This window comes from Epinephelus moara, chromosome 21, assembly GCF_006386435.1.
Source record: "Epinephelus moara isolate mb chromosome 21, YSFRI_EMoa_1.0, whole genome shotgun sequence".
NCBI classification, from domain to species: Eukaryota; Metazoa; Chordata; class Actinopteri; order Perciformes; family Serranidae; genus Epinephelus; species Epinephelus moara.
In genome coordinates, this window is record NC_065526.1 from 32,447,927 (window position 1) to 32,454,510 (window position 6,584).

At 42.7% G+C, this 6,584-nt stretch overlaps 2 protein-coding genes across 2 annotated transcripts in view; both read right to left on the reverse strand.

The window, feature by feature from the left end:
- The window catches only part of LOC126382478 (E3 ubiquitin-protein ligase Rnf220-like), a 163,993-nt gene that overhangs the window by 29,727 nt on the left and 127,682 nt on the right, over positions 1-6,584 (reverse strand). The window contains exon 2 of the mRNA XM_050032363.1: positions 2,337-2,510. The gene's annotated coding sequence lies outside the window, so the exon portion shown is untranslated. The remainder of the gene's footprint in view (positions 1-2,336; positions 2,511-6,584) is intronic.
- LOC126382479 (putative nuclease HARBI1) overlaps positions 1-6,584 on the reverse strand; it is a 92,126-nt gene that overhangs the window by 14,791 nt on the left and 70,751 nt on the right. The window lies entirely within an intron of this gene.

The window sequence follows — 6,584 nt, forward strand, 5'->3', positions numbered from 1 at the left end:
GTCAGTAATATTAATGGCCGATTCGCACGGGATAAGAAATATCAGTAAAACTACCACAAGTGGGAGGGGTAAACCCATTCACGCACCGCCGTCCCCTCCTGCCGTCATGTGCGTATGATAGGACTGTCAAAAGCACCATGAAATTGAGTTCGAATATTTTCGAATTAATTTAGTAGAGTTCGAATAATATTAGAATTTATTATTATTATTATTTTTTTAGATATATATATTTTTTTTTTTTACAAAAAGAAAAAACACAAAAAACAAGATGCTTATTACTGGCGCAATATGAACGTGACACTCGGATGAAAACACCCGTTCTGACCTCACTGAAGTGCCAGGTATGACAAACTTCTGCCTCGCTGTCTGAGCCATGTTTGGATACTTCAGTGCGTAGTTTTCCACCACAAGAGTAGATCCTGGTCGGCTCGTAGTAGTGTCTTATTCTGGTAACGTTTCATCTCTTCTTCAAAAAGGGTAGGCAGGGAGGCAGCAGGTGCAACACTCTCCCTGTATGTCCCCCCGAACAGGTCACACATCGCGGACAGCGCAGTGGGTGGTGTTGACGCAGTGGGCTCCTCCGTCGGCGCCTCTCCCTCCGTCGCTGCGTCCCTCTCTGGCCCAGCTTGTGTGCGAGCCATCTCCGCCCGAACGGGATTCGCCGTGATATACAACATTATTGATAGTATTAATTAATTATTAATGATACTCGAATTATCAAATTTAGGTTAGAACTTATAAAACAAAATATATATATTCGAATATATTTCTAACTTCGATTTTTTTTTTGACAGCCCTAACACACTATTTACTGCTGGTCTATTCGCACGGGATTAGTATTACCTGAGGTAATTGTCCGGGACCCTTTTACAGAAGGTAAAAGTCGCGGTAATCTTTACTGACATCATGCAGTAATGATTACTGACATGGCACATTCGGACGGGACTAAAATCTCTGGTAATTATTACCTTACCCCACGTCCCTATGTAAAACTAATCCCGTCCGAATAGGGCTTAACACAGATTTTAGACAGATTTGTGAACAATATTTGTGAGAAATGGTCTTTTGTGTATATATAAAATGTTTTAGATCTTTGAGTTCAGCTCATAAAAAATGGGAGCAAAAACAAAAGTGTTGTGTTTATATTTTTGTTCAGTGTATTCTGTTTTCAAAATTGCAATTTTTAATACATTACACTTTTTGGTCTGACATTTGTTTAATGTGGAGGGATTGTGTGTACTGTACTGGTTTGCAGTGGAGATGGCTATGCTAGATTTGTGTTAGTGAAAAGGAGACTGAGGCCCATTTTTTTGATTTTCTTCATGTTGTTTTGTCCCCAGGTAGTATCACCACAGCTGTCGTAGCACTAATGTGTATTTACAATTTGGAAGGAGGTGCATGTCAGCCATGGTGTAGGTTTTAGCGTAACCTCAGTAACTATGAACGTTGCTATCATGGCGGAACCCCTTAATGCAGAGATATTAATCCGGCTATACCCTGAAAAAATTACCAACCTCCTTAACTATGGTCATAAATGTTGGGTTAACACAAAGTGGCTGAAATGAGTTCCCTTCAAAGGGTGGCTGGATTCACCTATATCTTAGACATCCAGAAGGATCTCAGGGGTTCATACCAGCCTTGTTTGAACCAAATCTCCGAGCATTTACCCCCTTGGTGCAGGTCATTTGGGTTGGTGTGAATACCAGACTGGAACTCTGGTGCGGACCAATCAACCACTCTTTGGTCCGCCTCGAAATGGTGGTCTCAGACAGCTGTCAAGTGAACTCAGGAGTGGTTCATTTTTGGTGTGAACATCATTCGAACCAATCACAGGAAGCGTACAATTTTACGGTTTTGTTATTTCATCGGTTAAATAAATCCCAAACTTTTCTTCTCCTGTTTGGTAATTGGTGAACTTGTAGCCTATTTGCTACCAAAATGTTGCATGGCAGGGGACAAACCTAGACTCCAGACAAAGTCAGATGCCCCCTGAATATATGGGCTGAAAGAACATTCCTCAGTTACTCGAGAAGGTGCATAAGGGCACAGAGGTATTAAAAATATCCAGCGATAAACTGAAGGAGAATGGATTTCAGTGAGGTGTTGAGTACTGTCGTGTGATAGGGGTAAAACTGAATCAGAAGTAACCATAACCTGTTGTGAACGCAAACTGGACCAGTTGGGAACATTAAACAATGTAACAACCTCGCATTTGTTTGATTCAGGAACTGGACCTTAATGTGTGAACCTGCCCTCACAGAAGAGCTGTTTATCTGTTAAAAGCAGCCAGTTAATGTGATTTGGGCTTCTGATCAGGACGCTTCATGGAGGCTTACCTGTGCAGGTATTCTAGGTGTGTCCAACTGGGAGGACACCAGGGAGCAGATTCAGAACATGCTGAAAAGGTTATGTGTCCCATCTGGCATCTGCTCAGCAAGAGTTGAAGGACATGGCAGGGGAGAAAGAAACATGGGCTGCCTTTCATAGACTCCTGCCACCATGGCCCGGACCTGGAAAGCAGAGGAAAACCATACCGCTGAGTTACATTGTTGCAGGATAGACTTAATTCAGTCCTGCTGCTCCATTGACATGCATTCTATGTAAGTTAATCCATAAGTTATTGATCCGTACCCATGTATATAGCATTCATCTTAAATAGGAATCAAGCCATAGTCTAATCCATGTTTTATAGTTACTATATTGTCATCGTAGTAAACATGTTTGTCCATAATGGCCATGTGATGGAAATAATAGTAAAATCAGAGCAACGTTGCCTATAATGGGAATGGTGCTGCTTATGGCTAAATCAATATTCATGTATATATTAGGCCAATATTTTGTGAAAGGCAATTACCGCTGTAGTGGAATGGTGTCATTGTGTGTGAGACAAAATGACTTGAAAGTGCGGAACATTTTGATTAGGCCTTTTCAAGGTGATCTCAGGACATTTTTATGTGTCACTTCTTCCCTCCTCTCCTCCCGTCTCTCTCATTCCTTCCATGAAAGAAAAAGGGTGTAGAGATGTTGAAGTGTGCTGACATGTCCTTGTGGAGGGATTTCAACCATGATGCTAATAACAATAATTAGCTCCTAAGTGTTTGTGGAGGGGGTGGTAGAGACATGAATATTCTCTCATTGTGTGTGTGTGTGTGTGTGTGTGTGTGTGTGTTTGTGTGCGTGTGTGTGATCCAGGACAAATGGCTTCCCCTTGTCTTTTTAAAAGAACAAATTAGCCATAATTGCTTGTTTCAGGGGTCTGGGGATGAAGGCAGCTTTTTGCTACTTCATTATGCCTGTTTTAACTCTCCAAGATCACACACACACATAAACAGTTAGACCATTGAATCTATTAACAACATAATATTGTGACTATTTATGAGCAACACGGCAATTAAATTGAATCAGAGTACATTTACTTCATAATGAAAATTGCTGACTTACCAAGGATAGCAAGTGAAACAGCCCTGAATGCAACTGTTTATGAGTAAAACTCCTATTACGATAATTAGAGGTTAAAATGTTGCGCAAGCACAACCCAAAGAATCCTACTGTGTTTAATTGAAATACATTGGGATTAATACATTTCATCTTTTACTTGGAGTGAATACATGGGGACTAAATCCATACACCACTTAAAGCAATCAAGGGGAGGACATTTTCTGATGTGCAAAGACAGACTCTCCCATCAGCTTTGATTAGCGTTACAGTCCGTCTTTCTCGGCCGTTAGATATTTGAGAAATTATTATTAATAACAAAATAATTTCCACAGATTAACCCCATTCTGGCTCTATTCCTGATCTCCCGGCCTTTAGGAAATTGATCCGGGGAAAGATTGATGGCTCTCCTGCTGTTTTAAAACGTTTGTCCTTGCTGGTCTGTTTTGTTCTATTCGTCTTCCATTGTACCGGAGTTCCATTTCCAGACGTGTGTTTAATGATGCAGATGTATCTCTGAATGTGACATTGAAACAAACTCAAAGTACATTTGATATTCCAACTAAATTCACCTATTTGATGCAGCGCGTTTAATGAAGTTTGATTTGCTACAGATTATGAGCTTTGAGCAAGTTAATGTAATGTAAGATAATGGAAGACCTAACAGTGATGCCAACTGTGAGAAAATGTGTTTTGTAAGTTGCCCCAGTCTTCCAATGATTTCTTTGCTTATGTGTCTTTTCCTATTTCTGTCTCTTACTGCTTCCATCTGTGGCATTATCATTTAAGAGGTTTTCTAACTTTTTTCCCCTTCACGTCATTGATATTCATTCTTTGGTCATACATGCACTGGTTTCATCCAGCACTGTCTGAAATTAACTGTATTTCTACTGAATGTAAGTCAGATGCCACAAAAATCCCCTGTCCCTACAAACTATACCTACTTCAGTTCCTCTGTAGCAATCATGTCCTGACTTTGAACTTTGCCTAGTTCATACTTAAACTCTGATTTTCCACTCACTGAGTTTTTGGAGCTCTCCAACAAAAAGCCCCACATCAGAGGCAAATCGATGCTGATCTGGCGTCTGAGCACTATGTATGAACTGTTCAAGGATGCAAATTGAGAGGCTAGTCGATGCACCCAGAGGCATCCAAGATATCTAGCAGGCAAAATATCTGGACTTGCCAGGAACCTTATGGTGAGCTACAGCCAATGAGAGCGCAGGACGCGGGTTGAGGACAGAGACAAGGACTGAGCGCTTTGGCCCAGGGTGTGTGTGTGTGTGTGTGTGTGTGTGTGTGTGTGTGTGTGTGTGTGTGTGTTGGAGAGGAAGAGAGAGAAAGTGACAGAGAGAGGGAAAGAGAAAGTGGAAGGTTGACTATTGCACACAATGTTTCTGTAAGTTAGCCTAATAACTTGTTTGGAACACTGCTTTCTACTTTTTGACTGATATTTTCTAGTTAGCACATTAGTTTTTGCATTTAACTTTTCGATAGTGTCATTCGATAGTAAAAGTTGAGATACTAACAGGAGACATGAGGAGAGGTGAGGGGGATGATGTTCAAAAAAGGCTTCTGGGTGACCCAGGGACTTTGCAGTGATGGGGTACACGTCTTAAACCACAAAGCAGATAATTGCTGAACAAGGGCCCAAGTCCAGTTAATGTTTCTTTGGTTTGACAGATTAAATGAATTACAGTTTTACAGTGTGTGACAAAACACAATGTCATAACTGCAACTGAAAATAACTTGTTTTTGTTATTTTGTATATGGGATTACACCTCACAAAGACTATACACCATAACAACTACACAACCTGTTCATGGAGCTGACACAGTCTCAACAAAAATGAAATATTACATATGTACTCTCACGGAGTGTTGCATAACCCATCTTTTTGTTTTGCACTGGGGAAGAAGAGAAACTATTTTCTTTTATTTCCCTTTATGTGATGTACTGCACTGCACACGGATGGTAATAAAGTTTTATTTTATCCTTCACCTTTGCCCTTGAAACCCCCTTACTCATACTCGTCCGTACTCGTCGTCCTCCGCTTATCCGGGTCCGGGTCGCGGGGGCAGCAGCCTTAGCAAAGAAGCCCAGACAGTCCTCTCCCCAGCCACTTCCGTCAGCTCTTCTGCGGGAACCCCGAGGCGTTCCAAGGCCAGCCGGGTGATGTAATCCCTCCGGCGTGTCCTGGGGCGGCCCCCAGGTTTCCTCCCGGTTGGACATGCCCAAAACACCTCCCAAGGGAGGCGTCCGGAAGGCATCCTTACCAGATGCCCGAACCGCCTCAACTGGCTCCTCTCGATGTGGAGGAGCAGCGGCTCTACTCCGAGTCCCTCCCAGATGTCCAAGCTCCTCACCCTATCCCTAAGGCTGAGCCCAGCCACCCTGCGGAGGAAACTCATTTCGGCCGCTTGTACTTGCGATCTCGTTCTTTCGGTCGCTACCCAGAGCTCGTGACCATAGGTGAGGGTTGGAACGTAGATTGACTGGTAAATCGAGAGCTTCGTTTTCTGGCTAAGCTCCCTTTTCACCACAACGGACCGGTTAAGCGCCTGCATCACTGCTAACGCCACCCCAATCCGCCTGTCAATCTCCCGCTCCATCCTACCCTCACTCGTGAACAAGATCCCGAGATACTTAAAGGAGCAATAAGCGAAATTCATCATTTCTAGATTGAAGGAATTAAAAAAATTGCTATATGAAGAACTAGAGGTGTAATTTCATCTGGAGTATAGCATGACCTCACACACCCTCTCTCTGTGTTGATCTCCAGCCCATTGTTTACAAGCCGGTCCAGCTGCGCGTTCATGTACGTTCATGTGAACGGAGCTAGCTCTTCTTCTCCTGGACAGGTACAACGTAAAGTCAAATGTCTGTTTTAATTAGTGTTACAGTAACGTTAGGCACATGGTGCTATGTCGATTCAATTAAATTTAATGTTATAATCGGAGCATGGGTTAATGTCCGGAGCTTGAGTCATTAGCGGCTCGGTCCCAGCAATGGGTCAGGCGTTTCGGTTGTGTTAGGTGAGTAGCCCGGCAGCTCAGCTAACATTTGCAATTAGCATTGTAAAATGTAGCCCGGCGGCCAGCCTGGCGGCTGTGTTTAGCTATTCCCCTGCCTACTTCAATGATGATGGT